The sequence below is a fragment of the Genypterus blacodes genome, unplaced genomic scaffold, assembly GCF_046128005.1.
Source record: "Genypterus blacodes isolate CSIRO-AG114 ecotype Tasmania unplaced genomic scaffold, CSIRO-AGI_Gbla_v1 ptg000008l_1, whole genome shotgun sequence".
In the NCBI taxonomy this organism is placed as follows: domain Eukaryota; kingdom Metazoa; phylum Chordata; class Actinopteri; order Ophidiiformes; family Ophidiidae; genus Genypterus; species Genypterus blacodes.
This window is the reverse complement of record NW_027466822.1, coordinates 1610370-1631349: the sequence shown is the minus strand read 5'-3', so window position 1 is coordinate 1631349 and position 20980 is coordinate 1610370. Positions and strand designations below refer to the sequence as shown.

Here is a 20980-nt window from a genome sequence, read left to right as displayed (position 1 = left end):
AGTGGTCCAAATTATGCTCTTCAGGAAATAGATGTATGATTCAACTGTTAAGTTGTGACTGTTGTTGTTTAATGTCTTTCTGGTTGCTAGCTTAGTAGGGTAGTGTAGGGTGTCATCGGCATAAAATGTAAACAAGTACATTTCTACAAACACAACCCTGACTAAACAGGATTCCACCGAGACCTGAACCCCTGATCGCTGGATTCAGAGTGCTAACCATTACACCATGGAGCCACAATGTATACTGTTTGGAACCACATACCGGCCCCGGGAGATCGCTACTATATTGACATATTTGCAGATCTTTACAGTGCTGTGATCAAGATCTTTTGGTATTTGGTTGTCATCATTGTAAATTGTGATAATGTTACCAGGCAGGATTGTGATAATTGATTGAGTTGATTACATAGATAACAGTGAGGCAATGAGAACAGTTCCACTGAGATTTGAACTCGGAACACTGGATTCAAAGTCCAGAGTGCTGACCATTACACCATGGAACCACGTACCACAAATGTGGAGCCTCATACAACCACACACCAGTGGCTACCATAGTAGTCATAATCAGGATCGTTGTTACTCCTGATTAGTCCTCCTGGTTGTTGAAATGATCATGATTAGAGTGATTAGAGTCCCCTGTAGCCAGGTCTGGATGAAGATGACAGTCACTGTGGTTCTTTTTTCTGCTGTAACAATGTTCATTAGAGGCTGAATGATTGTTAAGTCTCCTGGGGAGGGATGGAAGAACAGCACTGTATGTTTGTGTTAAGTGGTGTCATAAACCTCCTCCTCAGTTCAAATATGGTTTCTCTAGCTTTACGTCTTTCACTCGTCTTTATAACCATCTGTCTTCCCTGTCCAAGATGTGCACATTGTTGTCCTCAAAAGAGTGTCACTTGTCCCTCAAGTATAGGTGAACTGCTGAGTCTTGCCCTGAAGAGCTGGCCCTCCTGTGTTGAATCATGCATTTGTTTAAGCCAGTAGTTGTACAGGTCTGTGCATTCCTCACTACTTTGGACTGGATAGACCAGGTTGCTCTTCTTGTGGGATCTATTGGCTGGACTAGTTTCTCTTTCCGCGTGTTGCTGGGTTTGAAAGCTACAGCCATATGGTGTTGGTTGAAAATCCTTCTGACTTCTCAGATACTCCTCAAGCATATGGAATGACAATTTTTTGGGGGTTGTTTCTTCTTCTTTACATCACTCACAGTGCTGGTGTTCTTATTGGTTCTTTTGACAAAGGACCAGTTAGGGTATCCACGAACTTTAAGTAAGTTCTTCATGTGTTTGTGCTCTGTGTCTTTGGTCTTGGTACGAAAGAAGAGATTGGGATTCCTAATGGCATAAGGCAACTGCCACAGCCTCACTCTTGTTTTCATGAAGAGGTCCCACCGAGATTTGAACTCGGATCACTGGATTCAGAGTCCAGAGTGCTAACCATTACACCATGGCACCACATTCCACATGCTCGCAACCACGTAGAATGACACACCGGTTGCTAGCTAAGTAGGGTAGTGTAGTGTGTCATCGGCATAAAATGTAAACAAGTACATTTCGACAAATACAACCCTGACTAAATAGGACAGGTCCCACCGAGATTTGAACTCGGATCGCTGGATTCAGAGTCCAGAGTGCTAACCATTACACCATGGCACCACATTCCACATGCTTGCAACCACATAGAATGACACACCGGTTGCTAGCTAAGTAGGGTAGTCTAGGGTGTCATCGGCATAAAATGTGAACAAGTACATTTCGACAAATACAAACCTGACTGAACAGGACAGGTCCCACTGAGATTTGAACTCTGATCGCTGGATTCAGAGTCCAAAGCTAACCATTACACCATGGCACCACATTCCACATGCTTGCAACCACATAGAATGACACACCGGTTGCTAGCTAAGTAGGGTAGTCTAGGGTGTCATCGGCATAAAATGTAAACAAGTACATTTCGACAAATACAACCCTGACTTAATAGGATTCCACCGAGACCTGAACCCCTGATCGCTGGATTCAGAGTGCTAACCATTACACCATGGAGCCACAATGTATACTGTTTGGAACCACATACAGGCCCTGGGAGATCGCTACTATATTGACATATTTGCGGATCTTTACAGTGCTGTGATCAAGATCTTTTGGTAGTCATCATTGTAAATTGTGATAATGTTAGCAGGCAGGATTGTGATAATTGATTGAGTTGATTACATAGATACCAGTGAGGCAATGAGAACAGTTCCACCGAGATTTGAACTCGGATCACTGGATTCAAAGTCCAGAGTGCTGACCATTACACCATGGAACCACGCACCACAAGTGTGGAGCCTCATACAACCACACACCAGTGGCTACCATAGTAGTCATAATCAGGATCGTTGTTACTCCTGATTAGTCCTCCTGGTTGTTGAAATGATCATGATTAGAGTGATTAGAGTCCCCTGTAGCCAGGTCTGGATGAAGATGACAGTCACTGTGGTTCTTTTTTCTGCTGTAACAATGTTCATTAGAGGCTGAATGATTGTTAAGTCTCCTGGGGAGGGATGGAAGAACAGCACTGTGTGTTTACTGTTGTCATAGACCTCCTCCTCAGTTCAAATATGGTTTCTCTAGCTTTACGTCTTTCACTCGTCTTTTAAACCATCTGTCTTGCCTGTCCAAGATGTGCACATTGTTGTCCTCAAAAGAGTGTCACTTGTCCCTCAAGTATAGGTGAACTGCTGAGTCTTGCCCTGAAGAGCTGGCCCTCCTGTGTTGAATGATGCATTTGTTTAAGCCAGGAGTGTTTCGGTTTCCCCGCTGTACAGGTCTGTGCATTCCTCACTACTTTGGACTGGATAGACCAGGTTGCTCTTCTTGTGGGATCTATTGGCTGGACTAGTTTCTCTCTCCGCGTGTTGCTGGGTTTGAAAGCTACAGGCATATGGTGTTGGTTGAAAATCCTTCTGACTTCTCAGATACTCCTCAAGCATATGGAATGACAATTTTTCGGGGGTTGTTTCTTCTTCTTTACATCACTCACAGTGCTGGTGTTCTTATTGGTTCTTTTCACAAAGGACCAGTTAGGGTATCCACGAACTTTAAGTAAGTTCTTCATGTGTTTGTGCTCTGTGTCTTTGGTCTTGGTACGAAAGAAGAGATTGAGATTCCTAATGGCATAAGGCATCTGCCACAGCCTGACTCTTGTTTACATGGAGAGGTCCCACCGAGATGTGAACTCGGATCGCTGGATTCAGAGTCCAGAGTGCTAACCATTACACCATGGCACCACATTCCACATGCTCGCAACCACGTAGAATGACACACCGGTTGCTAGCTAAGTAGGGTAGTGTAGTGTGTCATCGGCATAAAATGTAAACAAGTACATTTCGACAAATACAACCCTGACTAAATAGGACAGGTCCCACCAAGATTTGAACTCGGATCGCTGGATTCAGAGTCCAGAGTGCTAACCATTACACCATGGCACCACATTCCACATGCTTGCAACCACATAGAATGACACACCGGTTGCTAGCTAAGTATGGTAGTCTAGGGTGTCATCGGCATAAAATGTGAACAAGTACATTTCGACAAATACAACCCTGACTGAATAGGACAGGTCCCACTGAGATTTGAACTCTGATCGCTGGATTCAGAGTCCAAAGCTAACCATTACACCATGGCACCACATTCCTCATGCTTGCAACCACATAGTATGACACACCGGTTGCTAGCTAAGTAGGGTAGTGTAGGGTGTCATCAGCATAAAATGTAAACAAGTACATTTCGACAAATACAACCCTGTCTAAATAAGACAGGTCCCACCGAGATTTGAACTCGGATCGCTGGATTCAGAGTCCAGAGTGCTAACCATTACCCCACATTCCACATACTTGCAACCACATAGTATGACACACCGGTTGCTAGCTAAGTAGGGTAGTGTAGGGTGTCATCGGCATAAAATGTGAACAAGTACATTTCGACAAATACAAACCTGACTGAATAGGACAGGTCCCACTGAGATTTGAACTCTGATCGCTGGATTCAGAGTCCAAAGCTAACCATTACACCATGGCACCACATTCCACATGCTTGCAACCACATAGTATGACACACCGGTTGCTAGCTAAGTAGGGTAGTGTAGGGTGTCATCGGCATAAAATGTAAACAAGTACATTTCGACAAATACAACCCGGACTTAATAGGATTCCACCAAGACCTGATCGCTGGATTCAGAGTGCTAACCATTACACCATGGAGCCACAATGTATACTGTTTGGAACCACATACAGGCCCTGGGAGATCGCTACTATATTGACATATTTGCGGATCTTTACAGTGCTGTGATCAAGATCTTTTGGTATTTGGTTGTCATCATTGTAAATTGTGATAATGTTAGCAGGCAGGATTGTGATAATTGATTGAGTTGATTACATAGATAACAGCGAGGCAATGAGAACAGTTCCACCGAGATTTGAACTCGGATCACTGGATTCAAAGTCCAGAGTGCTGACCATTACACCATGGAACCACACACCACAAGTGTGGAGCCTCATACAACCACACACCAGTGGCTACCATAGCAGTCATAATCAGGATCGTTGTTACTCCTGATTAGTCCTCCTGGTTGTTGAAATGATCATGATTAGAGTGATTAGAGTCCCCTGTAGCCAGGTCTGGATGAAGATGACAGTCACTGTGGTTCTTTTTTCTGCTGTAACAATGTTCATTAGAGGCTGAATGATTGTTAAGTCTCCTGGGGAGGGATGGAAGAACAGCACTGTATGTTTGTGTTTACTGTTGTCATAGACCTCCTCCTCAGTTCAAATATGGTTTCTCTAGCTTTACGTCTTTCACTCGTCTTTTAAACCATCTGTCTTGCCTGTCCAAGATGTGCACATTGTTGTCCTCAAAAGAGTGTCACTTGTCCCTCAAGTATAGGTGAACTGCTGAGTCTTGCCCTGAAGAGCTGGCCCTCCTGTGTTGAATGATGCATTTGTTTAAGCCAGGAGTGTTTTGGTTTCCCCGCTGTACAGGTCTGTGCATTCCTCACTACTTTGGACTGGATAGACCAGGTTGCTCTTCTTGTGGGATCTATTGGCTGGACTAGTTTCTCTTTCCGCGTGTTGCTGGGTTTGAAAGCTACAGGCATATGGTGTTGGTTGAAAATCCTTCTGACTTCTCAGATACTCCTCAAGCATATGGAATGACAATTTTTTGGGGGTTGTTTCTTCTTCTTTACATCACTCACAGTGCTGGTGTTCTTATGACAAAGGACCAGTTAGGGTATCCACGAACTTTAAGTAAGTTCTTCAGGTGTTTGTGCTCTGTGTCTTTGGTCTTGGTACGAAAGAAGAGATTGAGATTCCTAATGGCATAAGGCATCTGCCACTCCTGTGTACATGGAGAGGTCCCACCGAGATTTGAACTCGGATCGCTGGATTCAGAGTCCAGAGTGCTAACCATTACACCATGGCACCACATTCCACATGCTCGCAACCACGTAGAATGACACACCGGTTGCTAGCTAAGTAGGGTAGTGTAGTGTGTCATCGGCATAAAATGTTAACAAGTACATTTCGACAAATACAACCCTGACTAAAGAGGACAGGTCCCACTGAGATTTGAACTCAGATCGCTGGATTCAGAGTCCAGAGTGCTAACCATTACACCATGGCACCACATTCCACATGCTTGCAACCACATAGTACGACACACCGGTTGCTAGCTAAGTAGGGTAGTCTAGGGTGTCATCGGCATAAAATGTGAACAAGTACATTTCGACAAATACAAACCTGACTGAATAGGACAGGTCCCACTGAGATTTGAACTCTGACCGCTGGATTCAGAGTCCAAAGCTAACCATTACACCATGGCACCACATTCCACATGCTTGCAACCACATAGTATGACACACCGGTTGCTAGCTAAGTAGGGTAGTGTAGGGTGTCATCAGCATAAAATGTAAACAAGTACATTTCGACAAATACAACCCTGTCTAAATAAGACAGGTCCCACCGAGATTTGAACTCGGATCGCTGGATTCAGAGTCCAGAGTGCTAACCATTACACCATGGCACCACATTCCCTTGTTGCAACCACATAGTATGACACACCGGTTGCTAGCTAAGTAGGGTAGTCTAGGGTGTCATCGGCATAAAATGTGAACAAGTACATTTCGACAAATACAAACCTGACTGAATAGGACAGGTCCCACTGAGATTTGAACTCTGATCGCTGGATTCAGAGTCCAAAGCTAACCATTACACCATGGCACCACATTCCACATGCTTGCAACCACATAGTATGACACACCGGTTGCTAGCTAAGTAGGGTAGTGTAGGGTGTCATCGGCATAAAATGTAAACAAGTACATTTCGACAAATACAACCCTGTCTAAATAAGACAGGTCCCACCGAGATTTGAACTCGGATCGCTGGATTCAGAGTCCAGAGTGCTAACCATTACACCATGGCACCACATTCCACATGTTTGCAACCACATAGTATGACACACCGGTTGCTAGCTAAGTAGGGTAGTCTAGGGTGTCATCGGCATAAAATGTGAACAAGTACATTTCGACAAATACAAACCTGACTGAATAGGACAGGTCCCACTGAGATTTGAACTCTGATCGCTGGATTCAGAGTCCAAAGCTAACCATTACACCATGGCACCACATTCCACATGCTTGCAACCACATAGTATGACACACCGGTTGCTAGCTAAGTAGGGTAGTGTAGGGTGTCATCGGCATAAAATGTAAACAAGTACATTTCGACAAATACAACCCTGACTTAATAGGATTCCACCGAGACCTGATCGCTGGATTCAGAGTGCTAACCATTACACCATGGAGCCACAATGTATACTGTTTGGAACCACATACAGGCCCTGGGAGATCGCTACTATATTGACATATTTGCGGATCTTTACAGTGCTGTGATCAAGATCTTTTGGTATTTGGTTGTCATCATTGTAAATTGTGATAATGTTACCAGGCAGAATTGTGATAATTGATTGAGTTGATTACATAGATAACAGCGAGGCAATGAGAACAGTTCCACCGAGATTTGAACTCGGATCACTGGATTCAAAGTCCAGAGTGCTGACCATTACACCATGGAACCACACACCACAAGTGTGGAGCCTCATACAACCACACACCAGTGGCTACCATAGCAGTCATAATCAGGATCGTTGTTACTCCTGATTAGTCCTCCTGGTTGTTGAAATGATCATGATTAGAGTGATTAGAGTCCCCTGTAGCCAGGTCTGGATGAAGATGACAGTCACTGTGGTTCTTTTTTCTGCTGTAACAATGTTCATTAGAGGCTGAATGATTGTTAAGTCTCCTGGGGAGAGATGGAAGAACAGCGCTGTATGTTTGTGTTTACTGTTGTCATAGACCTCCTCCTCAGTTCAAATATGGTTTCTCTAGTTTTACGTCTTTCACTCGTCTTTTAAACCATCTGTCTTGCCTGTCCAAGATGTGCACATTGTTGTCCTCAAAAGAGTGTCACTTGTCCCTCAAGTATAGGTGAACTGCTGAGTCTTGCCCTGAAGAGCTGGCCCTCCTGTGTTGAATGATGCATTTGTTTAAGCCAGGAGTGTTTTGGTTTCCCCGCTGTACAGGTCTGTGCATTCCTCACTACTTTGGACTGGATAGACCAGGTTGCTCTTCTTGTGGGATCTATTGGCTGGACTAGTTTCTCTCTCCGCGTGTTGCTGGGTTTGAAAGCTACAGGCATATGGTGTTGGTTGAAAATCCTTCTGACTTCTCAGATACTCCTCAAGCATATGGAATGACAATTTTTTGGGGGTTGTTTCTTCTTCTTTACATCACTCACAGTGCTGGTGTTCTTATGACAAAGGACCAGTTAGGGTATCCACGAACTTTAAGTAAGTTCTTCAGGTGTTTGTGCTCTGTGTTTTTGGTCTTGGTACGAAAGAAGAGATTGAGATTCCTAATGGCATAAGGCATCTGCCACTCCTGTTTACATGAAGAGGTCCCACCGAGATTTGAACTCGGATCGCTGGATTCAGAGTCCAGAGTGCTAACCATTACACCATGGCACCACATTCCACATGCTCGCAACCACGTAGAATGACACACCGGTTGCTAGCTAAGTAGGGTAGTGTAGTGTGTCAATCGGCATAAAATGTAAACAAGTACATTTCGACAAATACAACCCTGACTAAATAGGACAGGTCCCACCGAGATTTGAACTCGGATCGCTGGATTCAGAGTCCAGAGTGCTAACCATTACACCATGGCACCACATTCCACATGCTTGCAACCACATAGAATGACACACCGGTTGCTAGCTAAGTAGGGTAGTCTAGGGTGTCATCGGCATAAAATGTGAACAAGTACATTTCGACAAATACAAACCTGACTGAATAGGACAGGTCCCACTGAGATTTGAACTCTGATCGCTGGATTCAGAGTCCAAAGCTAACCATTACACCATGGCACCACATTCCACATGCTTGCAACCACATAGTATGACACACCGGTTGCTAGCTAAGTAGGGTAGTGTAGGGTGTCATCGGCATAAAATGTAAACAAGTACATTTCTACAAATCAACCCTGACGTAATAGGATTCCACCGAGACCTGAACCCCTGATCGCTGGATTCAGAGTGCTAACCATTACACCATGGAGCCACAATGTATACTGTTTGGAACCACATACGGGCCCTGGGAGATCGCTACTATATTGACATATTTGCGGATCTTTACAGGGCTGTGATCAAGATCTTTTGGTATTTGGTTGTCATCATTGTAAATTGTGATAATGTTACCAGGCAGAATTGTGATAATTGATTGAGTTGATTACATAGATAACAGTGAGGCAATGAGAACAGTTCCACCGAGACTTGAACTCGGATCACTGGATTCAAAGTCCAGAGTGCTGACCATTACACCATGGAACCACGTACCACAAGTGTGGAGCCTCATACAACCACACACCAGTGGCTACCATAGTAGTCATAATCAGGATCGTTGTTACTCCTGATTAGTCCTCCTGGTTGTTGAAATGATCATGATTAGAGTGATTAGAGTCCCCTGTAGCCAGGTCTGGATGAAGATGACAGTCACTGTGGTTCTTTTTTCTGCTGTAACAATGTTCATTAGAGGCTGAATGATTGTTAAGTCTCCTGGGGAGGGATGGAAGAACAGCACTGTATGTTTGTGTTTACTGTTGTCATAGACCTCCTCCTCAGTTCAAATATGGTTTCTCTAGCTTTACGTCTTTCACTCGTCTTTTAAACCATCTGTCTTGCCTGTCCAAGATGTGCACATTGTTGTCCTCAAAAGAGTGTCACTTGTCCCTCAAGTATAGGTGAACTGCTGAGTCTTGCCCTGAAGAGCTGGCCCTCCTGTGTTGAATGATGCATTTGTTTAAGCCAGGAGTGTTTTGGTTTCCCCGCTGTACAGGTCTGTGCATTCCTCACTACTTTGGACTGGATAGACCAGGTTGCTCTTCTTGTGGGATCTATTGGCTGGACTAGTTTCTCTCTCCGCGTGTTGCTGGGTTTGAAAGCTACAGGCATATGGTGTTGGTTGAAAATCCTTCTGACTTCTCAGATACTCCTCAAGCATATGGAATGACAATTTTTTGGGGGTTGTTTCTTCTTCTTTACATCACTCACAGTACTGGTGTTCTTATGACAAAGGACCAGTTAGGGTATCCACGAACTTTAAGTAAGTTCTTCAGGTGTTTGTGCTCTGTGTCTTTGGTCTTGGTACGAAAGAAGAGATTGAGATTCCTAATGGCATAAGGCATCTGCCACTCCTGTTTACATGAAGAGGTCCCACCGAGATTTGAACTCGGATCGCTGGATTCAGAGTCCAGAGTGCTAACCATTACACCATGGCACCACATTCCACATGCTCGCAACCACGTAGAATGACACACCGGTTGCTAGCTAAGTAGGGTAGTGTAGTGTGTCATCGGCATAAAATGTAAACAAGTACATTTCGACAAATACAACCCTGACTAAAGAGGACAGGTTCCACCGAGATTTGAACTCGGATCGCTGGATTCAGAGTCCAGAGTGCTAACCATTACACCATGGCACCACATTCCACATGCTTGCAACCACATAGAATGACACACCGGTTGCTAGCTAAGTAGGGTAGTCTAGGGTGTCATCGGCATAAAATGTGAACAAGTACATTTCGACAAATACAAACCTGACTGAATAGGACAGGTCCCACTGAGATTTGAACTCTGATCGCTGGATTCAGAGTCCAAAGCTAACCATTACACCATGGCACCACATTCCACATGCTTGCAACCACATAGTATGACACACCGGTTGCTAGCTAAGTAGGGTAGTGTAGGGTGTCATCGGCATAAAATGTAAACAAGTACATTTCTACAAATCAACCCTGACTTAATAGGATTCCACCGAGACCTGAACCCCTGATCGCTGGATTCAGAGTGCTAACCATTACACCATGGAGCCACAATGTATACTGTTTGGAACCACATACAGGCCCTGGGAGATCGCTACTATATTGACATATTTGCGGATCTTTACAGGGCTGTGATCAAGATCTTTTGGTATTTGGTTGTCATCATTGTAAATTGTGATAATGTTACCAGGCAGAATTGTGATAATTGATCGAGTTGATTACATAGATAACAGTGAGGCAATGAGAACAGTTCCACCGAGATTTGAACTCGGATCACTGGATTCAAAGTCCAGAGTGCTGACCATTACACCATGGAACCACATACCACAAGTGTGGAGCCTCATACAACCACACACCAGTGGCTACCATAGTAGTCATAATCAGGATCGTTGTTACTCCTGATTAGTCCTCCTGGTTGTTGAAATGATCATGATTAGAGTGATTAGAGTCCCCTGTAGCCAGGTCTGGATGAAGATGACAGTCACTGTGGTTCTTTTTTCTGCTGTAACAATGTTCATTAGAGGCTGAATGATTGTTAAGTCTCCTGGGGAGGGATGGAAGAACAGCGCTGTATGTTTGTGTTTACTGTTGTCATAGACCTCCTCCTCAGTTCAAATATGGTTTCTCTAGCTTTACGTCTTTCACTCGTCTTTTAAACCAACTGTCTTGCCTGTCCAAGATGTGCACATTGTTGTCCTCAAAAGAGTGTCACTTGTCCCTCAAGTATAGGTGAACTGCTGAGTCTTGCCCTGAAGAGCTGGCCCTTCTGTGTTGAATGATGCATTTGTTTAAGCCAGGAGTGTTTTGGTTTCCCCGCTGTACAGGTCTGTGCATTCCTCACTACTTTGGACTGGATAGACCAGGTTGCTCTTCTTGTGGGATCTATTGGCTGGACTAGTTTCTCTCTCCGCGTGTTGCTGGGTTTGAAAGCTACAGGCATATGGTGTTGGTTGAAAATCCTTCTGACTTCTCAGATACTCCTCAAGCATATGGAATGACAATTTTTTGGGGGTTGTTTCTTCTTCTTTACATCACTCACAGTGCTGGTGTTCTTATTGGTTCTTTTGACAAAGGACCAGTTAGGGTATCCACGAACTTTAAGTAAGTTCTTCAGGTGTTTGTGCTCTGTGTTTTTGGTCTTGGTACGAAAGAAGAGATTGAGATTCCTAATGGCATAAGGCGTCTGCCACAGCCTCACTCTTGTTTACATGAAGAGGTCCTACCGAGATTTGAACTCGGATCGCTGGATTCAGAGTCCAGAGTGCTAACCATTACACCATGGCACCATATTCCACATGCTCGCAACCACGTAGAATGACACACCGGTTGCTAGCTAAGTAGGGTAGTGTAGTGTGTCATCGGCATAAAATGTAAACAAGTACATTTCGACAAATACAACCCTGACTAAATAGGACAGGTCCCACCGAGATTTGAACTCGGATCGCTGGATTCAGAGTCCAGAGTGCTAACCATTACACCATGGCACCATATTCCACATGCTTGCAACCACATAGAATGACACACCGGTTGCTAGCTAAGTAGGGTAGTCTAGGGTGTCATCGGCATAAAATGTGAACAAGTACATTTCGACAAATACAAACCTGACTGAATAGGACAGGTCCCACTGAGATTTGAACTCTGATCGCTGGATTCAGAGTCCAAAGCTAACCATTACACCATGGCACCACATTCCACATGCTTGCAACCACATAGTATGACACACCGGTTGCTAGCTAAGTAGGGTAGTGTAGGGTGTCATCGGCATAAAATGTAAACAAGTACATTTCTACAAATCAACCCTGACTTAATAGGATTCCACCGAGACCTGAACCCCTGATCGCTGGATTCAGAGTGCTAACCATTACACCATGGAGCCACAATGTATACTGTTTGAAACCACATACAGGCCCTGGGAGATCGCTACTATATTGACATATTTGCGGATCTTTACAGGGCTGTGATCAAGATCTTTTGGTATTTGGTTGTCATCATTGTAAATTGTGATAATGTTACCAGGCAGAATTGTGATAATTGATTGAGTTGATTACATAGATAACAGTGAGGCAATGAGAACAGTTCCACCGAGATTTGAACTCGGATCACTGGATTCAAAGTCCAGAGTGCTGACCATTACACCATGGAACCACGTACCACAAGTGTGGAGCCTCATACAACCACACACCAGTGGCTACCATAGTAGTCATAATCAGGATCGTTGTTACTCCTGATTAGTCCTCCTGGTTGTTGAAATGATCATGATTAGAGTGATTAGAGTCCCCTGTAGCCAGGTCTGGATGAAGATGACAGTCACTGTGGTTCTTTTTTCTGCTGTAACAATGTTCATTAGAGGCTGAATGATTGTTAAGTCTCCTGGGGAGGGATGGAAGAACAGCACTGTATGTTTGTGTTTACTGTTGTCATAGACCTCCTCCTCAGTTCAAATATGGTTTCTCTAGCTTTACGTCTTTCACTCGTCTTTTAAACCATCTGTCTTGCCTGTCCAAGATGTGCACATTGTTGTCCTCAAAAGAGTGTCACTTGTCCCTCAAGTATAGGTGAACTGCTGAGTCTTGCCCTGAAGAGCTGGCCCTCCTGTGTTGAATGATGCATTTGTTTAAGCCAGGAGTGTTTTGGTTTCCCCGCTGTACAGGTCTGTGCATTCCTCACTACTTTGGACTGGATAGACCAGGTTGCTCTTCTTGTGGGATCTATTGGCTGGACTAGTTTCTCTCTCCGCGTGTTGCTGGGTTTGAAAGCTACAGGCATATGGTGTTGGTTGAAAATCCTTCTGACTTCTCAGATACTCCTCAAGCATATGGAATGACAATTTTTTGGGGCTTGTTTCTTCTTCTTTACATCACTCACAGTGCTGGTGTTCTTATGACAAAGGACCAGTTAGGGTATCCACGAACTTTAAGTAAGTTCTTCAGGTGTTTGTGCTCTGTGTCTTTGGTCTTGGTACGAAAGAAGAGATTGAGATTCCTAATGGCATAAGGCATCTGCCACTCCTGTTTACATGAAGAGGTCCCACCGAGATTTGAACTCGGATCGCTGGATTCAGAGTCCAGAGTGCTAACCATTACACCATGGCACCACATTCCACATGCTCGCAACCACGTAGAATGACACACCGGTTGCTAGCTAAGTAGGGTAGTGTAGTGTGTCATCGGCATAAAATGTAAACAAGTACATTTCGACAAATACAACCCTGACTAAAGAGGACAGGTCCCACCGAGATTTGAACTCGGATCGCTGGATTCAGAGTCCAGAGTGCTAACCATTACACCATGGCACCACATTCCACATGCTTGCAACCACATAAAATGACACACCGGTTGCTAGCTAAGTAGGGTAGTCTAGGGTGTCATCGGCATAAAATGTGAACAAGTACATTTCGACAAATACAAACCTGACTGAATAGGACAGGTCCCACTGAGATTTGAACTCTGATCGCTGGATTCAGAGTCCAAAGCTTACCATTACACCATGGCACCACATTCCACATGCTTGCAACCACATAGTATGACACACCGGTTGCTAGCTAAGTAGGGTAGTGTAGGGTGTCATCGGCATAAAATGTAAACAAGTACATTTCGACAAATACAACCCTGACTTAATAGGATTCCACCGAGACCTGAACCCCTGATCGCTGGATTCAGAGTGCTAACCATTACACCATGGAGCCACAATGTATATTGTTTGGAACCACATACAGGCCCTGGGAGATCGCTACTATATTGACATATTTGCGGATCTTTACAGGGCTGTGATCAAGATCTTTTGGTATTTGGTTGTCATCATTGTAAATTGTGATAATGTTACCAGGCAGAATTGTGATAATTGATTGAGTTGATTACATAGATAACAGTGAGGCAATGAGAACAGTTCCACCGAGATTTGAACTCGGATCACTGGATTCAAAGTCCAGAGTGCTGACCATTACACCATGGAACCACGTACCACAAGTGTGGAGCCTCATACAACCACACACCAGTGGCTACCATAGTAGTCATAATCAGGATCGTTGTTACTCCTGATTAGTCCTCCTGGTTGTTGAAATGATCATGATTAGAGTGATTAGAGTCCCCTGTAGCCAGGTCTGGATGAAGATGACAGTCACTGTGGTTCTTTTTTCTGCTGTAACAATGTTCATTAGAGGCTGAATGATTGTTAAGTCTCCTGGGGAGGGATGGAAGAACAGCGCTGTATGTTTGTGTTTACTGTTGTCATAGACCTCCTCCTCAGTTCAAATATGGTTTCTCTAGCTTTACGTCTTTCACTCGTCTTTTAAACCAACTGTCTTGCCTGTCCAAGATGTGCACATTGTTGTCCTCAAAAGAGTGTCACTTGTCCCTCAAGTATAGGTGAACTGCTGAGTCTTGCCCTGAAGAGCTGGCCCTCCTGTGTTGAATGATGCATTTGTTTAAGCCAGGAGTGTTTTGGTTTCCCCGCTGTACAGGTCTGTGCATTCCTCACTACTTTGGACTGGATAGACCAGGTTGCTCTTCTTGTGGGATCTATTGGCTGGACTAGTTTCTCTCTCCGCGTGTTGCTGGGTTTGAAAGCTACAGGCATATGGTGTTGGTTGAAAATCCTTCTGACTTCTCAGATACTCCTCAAGCATATGGAATGACAATTTTTTGGGGCTTGTTTCTTCTTCTTTACATCACTCACAGTGCTGGTGTTCTTATGACAAAGGACCAGTTAGGGTATCCACGAACTTTAAGTAAGTTCTTCAGGTGTTTGTGCTCTGTGTCTTTGGTCTTGGTACGAAAGAAGAGATTGAGATTCCTAATGGCATAAGGCATCTGCCACTCCTGTTTACATGAAGAGGTCCCACCGAGATTTGAACTCGGATCGCTGGATTCAGAGTCCAGAGTGCTAACCATTACACCATGGCACCACATTCCACATGCTCGCAACCACGTAGAATGACACACCGGTTGCTAGCTAAGTAGGGTAGTGTAGTGTGTCATCGGCATAAAATGTAAACAAGTACATTTCGACAAATACAACCCTGACTAAAGAGGACAGGTCCCACATAGATTTGAACTCGGATCGCTGGATTCAGAGTCCAGAGTGCTAACCATTACACCATGGCACCACATTCCACATGCTTGCAACCACATAGAATGACACACCGGTTGCTAGCTAAGTAGGGTAGTCTAGGGTGTCATCGGCATAAAATGTGAACAAGTACATTTCGACAAATACAAACCTGACTGAATAGGACAGGTCCCACTGAGATTTGAACTCTGATCGCTGGATTCAGAGTCCAAAGCTAACCATTACACCATGGCACCACATTCCACATGCTTGCAACCACATAGTATGACACACCGGTTGCTAGCTAAGTAGGGTAGTGTAGGGTGTCATCGGCATAAAATGTAAACAAGTACATTTCTACAAATCAACCCTGACTTAATAGGATTCCACCGAGACCTGAACCCCTGATCGCTGGATTCAGAGTGCTAACCATTACACCATGGAGCCACAATGTATACTGTTTGGAACCACATACAGGCCCTGGGAGATCGCTACTATATTGACATATTTGCGGATCTTTACAGGGCTGTGATCAAGATCTTTTGGTATTTGGTTGTCATCATTGTAAATTGTGATAAGGTTACCAGGCAGAATTGTGATAATTGATTGAGTTGATTACATAGATAACAGTTCCACCGAGATTTGAACTCGGATCACTGGATTCAAAGTCCAGAGTGCAGACCATTACACCATGGAACCACGTACCACAAGTGTGGAGCCTCATACAACCACACACCAGTGGCTACCATAGTAGTCATAATCAGGATCGTTGTTACTCCTGATTAGTCCTCCTGGTTGTTGAAATGATCATGATTAGAGTGATTAGAGTCCCCTGTAGCCAGGTCTGGATGAAGATGACAGTCACTGTGGTTCTTTTTTCTGCTGTAACAATGTTCATTAGAGGCTGAATGATTGTTATGTCTCCTGGGGAGGGATGGAAGAACAGCACTGTATGTTTGTGTTTACTGTTGTCATAGACCTCCTCCTCAGTTCAAATATGGTTTCTCTAGCTTTACGTCTTTCACTCGTCTTTTAAACCATCTGTCTTGCCTGTCCAAGATGTGCACATTGTTGTCCTCAAAAGAGTGTCACTTGTCCCTCAAGTATAGGTGAACTGCTGAGTCTTGCCCTGAAGAGCTGGCCCTCCTGTGTTGAATGATGCATTTGTTTAAGCCAGGAGTGTTTTGGTTTCCCCGCTGTACAGGTCTGTGCATTCCTCACTACTTTGGACTGGATAGACCAGGTTGCTCTTCTTGTGGGATCTATTGGCTGGACTAGTTTCTCTCTCCGCGTGTTGCTGGGTTTGAAAGCTACAGGCATATGGTGTTGGTTGAAAATCCTTCTGACTTCTCAGATACTCCTCAAGCATATGGAATGACAATTTTTTGGGGCTTGTTTCTTCTTCTTTACATCACTCACAGTGCTGGTGTTCTTATGACAAAGGACCAGTTAGGGTATCCACGAACTTTAAGTAAGTTCTTCAGGTGTTTGTGCTCTGTGTCTTTGGTCTTGGTACGAAAGAAGAGATTGAGATTCCTAATGGCATAAGGCATCTGCCACTCCTGTTTACATGAAGAGGTCCCACCGAGATTTGAACTCGGATCGCTGGATTCAGAGTCCAGAGTGCTAACCATTACACCATGGCACCACATTCCACATGCTCGCAACCACGTAGAATGACACACCGGTTGCTAGCTAAGTAGGGTAGTGTAGTGTGTCATCGGCATAAAATGTAAACAAGTACATTTCGACAAATACAACCCTGACTAAAGAGGACAGGTCCCACATAGATTTGAACTCGGATCGCTGGATTCAGAGTCCAGAGTGCTAACCATTACACCATGGCACCACATTCCACATGCTTGCAACCACATAGAATGACACACCGGTTGCTAGCTAAGTAGGGTAGTCTAGGGTGTCATCGGCATAAAATGTGAACAAGTACATTTCGACAAATACAAACCTGACTGAATAGGACAGGTCCCACTGAGATTTGAACTCTGATCGCTGGATTCAGAGTCCAAAGCTAACCATTACACCATGGCACCACATTCCACATGCTTGCAACCACATAGTATGACACACCGGTTGCTAGCTAAGTAGGGTAGTGTAGGGTGTCATCGGCATAAAATGTAAACAAGTACATTTCTACAAATCAACCCTGACTTAATAGGTTTCCACCGAGACCTGAACCCCTGATCGCTGGATTCAGAGTGCTAACCATTACACCATGGAGCCACAATGTATACTGTTTGGAACCACATACAGGCCCTGGGAGATCGCTACTATATTGACATATTTGCGGATCTTTACAGGGCTGTGATCAAGATCTTTTGGTATTTGGTTGTCATCATTGTAAATTGTGATAAGGTTACCAGGCAGAATTGTGATAATTGATTGAGTTGATTACATAGATAACAGTTCCACCGAGATTTGAACTCGGATCACTGGATTCAAAGTCCAGAGTGCAGACCATTACACCATGGAACCACGTACCACAAGTGTGGAGCCTCATACAACCACACACCAGTGGCTACCATAGTAGTCATAATCAGGATCGTTGTTACTCCTGATTAGTCCTCCTGGTTGTTGAAATGATCATGATTAGAGTGATTAGAGTCCCCTGTAGCCAGGTCTGGATGAAGATGACAGTCACTGTGGTTCTTTTTTCTGCTGTAACAATGTTCATTAGAGGCTGAATGATTGTTATGTCTCCTGGGGAGGGATGGAAGAACAGCACTGTATGTTTGTGTTTACTGTTGTCATAGACCTCCTCCTCAGTTCAAATATGGTTTCTCTAGCTTTACGTCTTTCACTCGTCTTTTAAACCATCTGTCTTGCCTGTCCAAGATGTGCACATTGTTGTCCTCAAAAGAGTGTCACTTGTCCCTCAAGTATAGGTGAACTGCTGAGTCTTGCCCTGAAGAGCTGGCCCTCCTGTGTTGAATGATGCATTTGTTTAAGCCAGGAGTGTTTTGGTTTCCCCGCTGTACAGGTCTGTGCATTCCTCACTACTTTGGACTGGATAGACCAGGTTGCTCTTCTTGTGGGATCTATTGGCTGGACTAGTTTCTCTCTCCGCGTGTTGCTGGGTTTGAAAGCTACAGGCATATGGTGTTGGTTGAAAATCCTTCTGACTTCTCAGATACTCCTCAAGCATATGGAATGACAATTTTTTGGGGGTTGTTTCTTCTTCTTTACATCACTCACAGTGCTGGTGTTCTTATGACAAAGGACCAGTTAGGGTATCCACGAACTTTAAGTAAGTTCTTCAGGTGTTTGTGCTCTGTGTCTTTGGTCTTGGTACGAAAGAAGAGATTGAGATTCCTAATGGCATAAGGCATCTGCCACTCCTGTTTACATGAAGAGGTCCCACCGAGATTTGAACTCGGATCGCTGGATTCAGAGTCCAGAGTGCTAACCATTACACCATGGCACCACATTCCACATGCTTGCAACCACGTAGAATGACACACCGGTTGCTAGCTAAGTAGGGTAGTGTAGTGTGTCATCGGCATAAAATGTAAACAAGTACATTTCGACAAATACAACCCTGACTAAAGAGGACAGGTCCCACCGAGATTTGAACTCGGATCGCTGGATTCAGAGTCCAGAGTGCTAACCATTACACCATGGCACCACATTCCACATGCTTGCAACCACATAGAATGACACACCGGTTGCTAGCTAAGTAGGGTAGTCTAGGGTGTCATCGGCATAAAATGTGAACAAGTACATTTCGACAAATACAAACCTGACTGAATAGGACAGGTCCCACTGAGATTTGAACTCTGATCGCTGGATTCAGAGTCCAAAGCTAACCATTACACCATGGCACCACATTCCACATGCTTGCAACCACATAGTATGACACACCGGTTGCTAGCTAAGTAGGGTAGTGTAGGGTGTCATCGGCATAAAATGTAAACAAGTACATTTCTACAAATCAACCCTGACTTAATAGGATTCCACCGAGACCTGAACCCCTGATCGCTGGATTCAGAGTGCTAACCATTACACCATGGAGCCACAATGTATACTGTTTGGAACCACATACAGGCCCTGGGAGATCGCTACTATATTGACATATTTGCGGATCTTTACAGGGCTGTGATCAAGATCTTTTGGTATTTGGTTGTCATCATTGTAAATTGTGATAATGTTACCAGGCAGAATTGTGATAATTGATTGAGTTGATTACATAGATAACAGTGAGGCAATGAGAACAGTTCCACCGAGATTTGAACTCGGATCACTGGATTCAAAGTCCAGAGTGCTGACCATTACACCATGGAACCACGTACCACAAGTGTGGAGCCTCATACAACCACACACCAGTGGCTACCATAGTAGTCATAATCAGGATCGTTGTTACTCCTGATTAGTCCTCCTGGTTGTTGAAATGATCATGATTAGAGTGATTAGAGTCCCCTGTAGCAAGGTCTGGATGAAGATGACAGTCACTGTGGTTCTTTTTTCTGCTGTAACAATGTTCATTAGAGGCTGAATGATTGTTAAGTCTCCTGGGGAGGGATGGAAGAACAGCGCTGTATGTTTGTGTTTACTGTTGTCATAGACCTCCTCCTCAGTTCAAATATGGTTTCTCTAGCTTTACGTCTTTCACTCGTCTTTTAAACCAACTGTCTTGCCTGTCCAAGATGTGCACATTGTTGTCCTCAAAAGAGTGTCACTTGTCCCTCAAGTATAGGTGAACTGCTGAGTCTTGCCCTGAAGAGCTGGCCCTCCTGTGTTGAATGATGCATTTGTTTAAGCCAGGAGTGTTTTGGTTTCCCCGCTGTACAGGTCTGTGCATTCCTCACTACTTTGGACTGGATAGACCAGGTTGCTCTTCTTGTGGGATCTATTGGCTGGACTAGTTTCTCTCTCCGCGTGTTGCTGGGTTTGAAAGCTACAGGCATATGGTGTTGGTTGAAAATCCTTCTGACTTCTCAGATACTCCTCAAGCATATGGAATGACAATTTTTTGGGGGTTGTTTCTTCTTCTTTACATCACTCACAGTGCTGGTGTTCTTATGACAAAGGACCAGTTAGGGTATCCACGAACTTTAAGTAAGTTCTTCAGGTGTTTGTGCTCTGTGTTTTTGGTCTTGGTACGAAAGAAGAGATTGAGATTCCTAATGGCATAAGGCATCTGCCACAGCCTCACTCTTGTTTACATGAAGAGGTCCCACCGAGATTTGAACTCGGATCGCTGGATTCAGAGTCCAGAGTGCTAACCATTCGGCAATGGCACCACATTCCACATGCTCGCAACCACGTAGAATGACACACCGGTTGCTAGCTAAGTAGGGTAGTGTAGTGTGTCATCGGCATAAAATGTAAACAAGTACATTTTGACAAATACAACCCTGACTAAATAGGACAGGTCCCACCGAGATTTGAACTCGGATCGCTGGATTCAGAGTCCAGAGTGCTAACCATTACACCATGGCACCACATTCCACATGCTTGCAACCACATAGAATGACACACCGGTTGCTAGCTAAGTAGGGTAGTCTAGGGTG

General features: G+C 44.3%; 32 non-coding genes across 32 annotated transcripts; all 32 read right to left on the bottom strand.

Annotated features, from left to right (window-relative positions):
• Positions 1-431: 431 nt before the first annotated feature.
• Positions 432-503, bottom strand: trnaq-uug (transfer RNA glutamine (anticodon UUG)). The gene has a single exon. It is a non-coding gene; the product is annotated as a tRNA-Gln (tRNA).
• Positions 504-1382: 879 nt separating this feature from the next.
• Positions 1383-1454, bottom strand: trnaq-cug (transfer RNA glutamine (anticodon CUG)). The gene has a single exon. It is a non-coding gene; the product is annotated as a tRNA-Gln (tRNA).
• Positions 1455-1583: 129 nt separating this feature from the next.
• Positions 1584-1655, bottom strand: trnaq-cug (transfer RNA glutamine (anticodon CUG)). Its single transcript has one exon. It is a non-coding gene; the product is annotated as a tRNA-Gln (tRNA).
• A 580-nt stretch (positions 1656-2235) lies between these two features.
• trnaq-uug (transfer RNA glutamine (anticodon UUG)) lies at positions 2236-2307 on the bottom strand. Its single transcript has one exon. It is a non-coding gene; the product is annotated as a tRNA-Gln (tRNA).
• Positions 2308-3196: 889 nt separating this feature from the next.
• On the bottom strand, positions 3197-3268 carry trnaq-cug (transfer RNA glutamine (anticodon CUG)). The gene has a single exon. It is a non-coding gene; the product is annotated as a tRNA-Gln (tRNA).
• Positions 3269-3397: 129 nt separating this feature from the next.
• On the bottom strand, positions 3398-3469 carry trnaq-cug (transfer RNA glutamine (anticodon CUG)). Its single transcript has one exon. It is a non-coding gene; the product is annotated as a tRNA-Gln (tRNA).
• Positions 3470-4440: 971 nt separating this feature from the next.
• On the bottom strand, positions 4441-4512 carry trnaq-uug (transfer RNA glutamine (anticodon UUG)). Its single transcript has one exon. It is a non-coding gene; the product is annotated as a tRNA-Gln (tRNA).
• An 877-nt stretch (positions 4513-5389) lies between these two features.
• trnaq-cug (transfer RNA glutamine (anticodon CUG)) lies at positions 5390-5461 on the bottom strand. Its single transcript has one exon. It is a non-coding gene; the product is annotated as a tRNA-Gln (tRNA).
• Positions 5462-5590: 129 nt separating this feature from the next.
• Positions 5591-5662, bottom strand: trnaq-cug (transfer RNA glutamine (anticodon CUG)). Its single transcript has one exon. It is a non-coding gene; the product is annotated as a tRNA-Gln (tRNA).
• A 328-nt stretch (positions 5663-5990) lies between these two features.
• Positions 5991-6062, bottom strand: trnaq-cug (transfer RNA glutamine (anticodon CUG)). Its single transcript has one exon. It is a non-coding gene; the product is annotated as a tRNA-Gln (tRNA).
• Positions 6063-6388: 326 nt separating this feature from the next.
• On the bottom strand, positions 6389-6460 carry trnaq-cug (transfer RNA glutamine (anticodon CUG)). The gene has a single exon. It is a non-coding gene; the product is annotated as a tRNA-Gln (tRNA).
• Positions 6461-7039: 579 nt separating this feature from the next.
• Positions 7040-7111, bottom strand: trnaq-uug (transfer RNA glutamine (anticodon UUG)). Its single transcript has one exon. It is a non-coding gene; the product is annotated as a tRNA-Gln (tRNA).
• Positions 7112-7988: 877 nt separating this feature from the next.
• trnaq-cug (transfer RNA glutamine (anticodon CUG)) lies at positions 7989-8060 on the bottom strand. The gene has a single exon. It is a non-coding gene; the product is annotated as a tRNA-Gln (tRNA).
• Positions 8061-8190: 130 nt separating this feature from the next.
• On the bottom strand, positions 8191-8262 carry trnaq-cug (transfer RNA glutamine (anticodon CUG)). Its single transcript has one exon. It is a non-coding gene; the product is annotated as a tRNA-Gln (tRNA).
• A 586-nt stretch (positions 8263-8848) lies between these two features.
• Positions 8849-8920, bottom strand: trnaq-uug (transfer RNA glutamine (anticodon UUG)). The gene has a single exon. It is a non-coding gene; the product is annotated as a tRNA-Gln (tRNA).
• An 877-nt stretch (positions 8921-9797) lies between these two features.
• On the bottom strand, positions 9798-9869 carry trnaq-cug (transfer RNA glutamine (anticodon CUG)). Its single transcript has one exon. It is a non-coding gene; the product is annotated as a tRNA-Gln (tRNA).
• Positions 9870-9998: 129 nt separating this feature from the next.
• Positions 9999-10070, bottom strand: trnaq-cug (transfer RNA glutamine (anticodon CUG)). Its single transcript has one exon. It is a non-coding gene; the product is annotated as a tRNA-Gln (tRNA).
• Positions 10071-10656: 586 nt separating this feature from the next.
• Positions 10657-10728, bottom strand: trnaq-uug (transfer RNA glutamine (anticodon UUG)). The gene has a single exon. It is a non-coding gene; the product is annotated as a tRNA-Gln (tRNA).
• An 895-nt stretch (positions 10729-11623) lies between these two features.
• On the bottom strand, positions 11624-11695 carry trnaq-cug (transfer RNA glutamine (anticodon CUG)). The gene has a single exon. It is a non-coding gene; the product is annotated as a tRNA-Gln (tRNA).
• Positions 11696-11824: 129 nt separating this feature from the next.
• On the bottom strand, positions 11825-11896 carry trnaq-cug (transfer RNA glutamine (anticodon CUG)). The gene has a single exon. It is a non-coding gene; the product is annotated as a tRNA-Gln (tRNA).
• A 586-nt stretch (positions 11897-12482) lies between these two features.
• On the bottom strand, positions 12483-12554 carry trnaq-uug (transfer RNA glutamine (anticodon UUG)). The gene has a single exon. It is a non-coding gene; the product is annotated as a tRNA-Gln (tRNA).
• Positions 12555-13431: 877 nt separating this feature from the next.
• trnaq-cug (transfer RNA glutamine (anticodon CUG)) lies at positions 13432-13503 on the bottom strand. The gene has a single exon. It is a non-coding gene; the product is annotated as a tRNA-Gln (tRNA).
• Positions 13504-13632: 129 nt separating this feature from the next.
• On the bottom strand, positions 13633-13704 carry trnaq-cug (transfer RNA glutamine (anticodon CUG)). Its single transcript has one exon. It is a non-coding gene; the product is annotated as a tRNA-Gln (tRNA).
• Positions 13705-14291: 587 nt separating this feature from the next.
• Positions 14292-14363, bottom strand: trnaq-uug (transfer RNA glutamine (anticodon UUG)). The gene has a single exon. It is a non-coding gene; the product is annotated as a tRNA-Gln (tRNA).
• Positions 14364-15240: 877 nt separating this feature from the next.
• Positions 15241-15312, bottom strand: trnaq-cug (transfer RNA glutamine (anticodon CUG)). Its single transcript has one exon. It is a non-coding gene; the product is annotated as a tRNA-Gln (tRNA).
• A 770-nt stretch (positions 15313-16082) lies between these two features.
• trnaq-uug (transfer RNA glutamine (anticodon UUG)) lies at positions 16083-16154 on the bottom strand. The gene has a single exon. It is a non-coding gene; the product is annotated as a tRNA-Gln (tRNA).
• An 877-nt stretch (positions 16155-17031) lies between these two features.
• Positions 17032-17103, bottom strand: trnaq-cug (transfer RNA glutamine (anticodon CUG)). Its single transcript has one exon. It is a non-coding gene; the product is annotated as a tRNA-Gln (tRNA).
• A 770-nt stretch (positions 17104-17873) lies between these two features.
• On the bottom strand, positions 17874-17945 carry trnaq-uug (transfer RNA glutamine (anticodon UUG)). Its single transcript has one exon. It is a non-coding gene; the product is annotated as a tRNA-Gln (tRNA).
• Positions 17946-18822: 877 nt separating this feature from the next.
• Positions 18823-18894, bottom strand: trnaq-cug (transfer RNA glutamine (anticodon CUG)). Its single transcript has one exon. It is a non-coding gene; the product is annotated as a tRNA-Gln (tRNA).
• Positions 18895-19023: 129 nt separating this feature from the next.
• On the bottom strand, positions 19024-19095 carry trnaq-cug (transfer RNA glutamine (anticodon CUG)). The gene has a single exon. It is a non-coding gene; the product is annotated as a tRNA-Gln (tRNA).
• Positions 19096-19681: 586 nt separating this feature from the next.
• On the bottom strand, positions 19682-19753 carry trnaq-uug (transfer RNA glutamine (anticodon UUG)). The gene has a single exon. It is a non-coding gene; the product is annotated as a tRNA-Gln (tRNA).
• Positions 19754-20839: 1086 nt separating this feature from the next.
• On the bottom strand, positions 20840-20911 carry trnaq-cug (transfer RNA glutamine (anticodon CUG)). The gene has a single exon. It is a non-coding gene; the product is annotated as a tRNA-Gln (tRNA).
• Between the last annotated feature and the right edge of the window lie 69 nt (positions 20912-20980).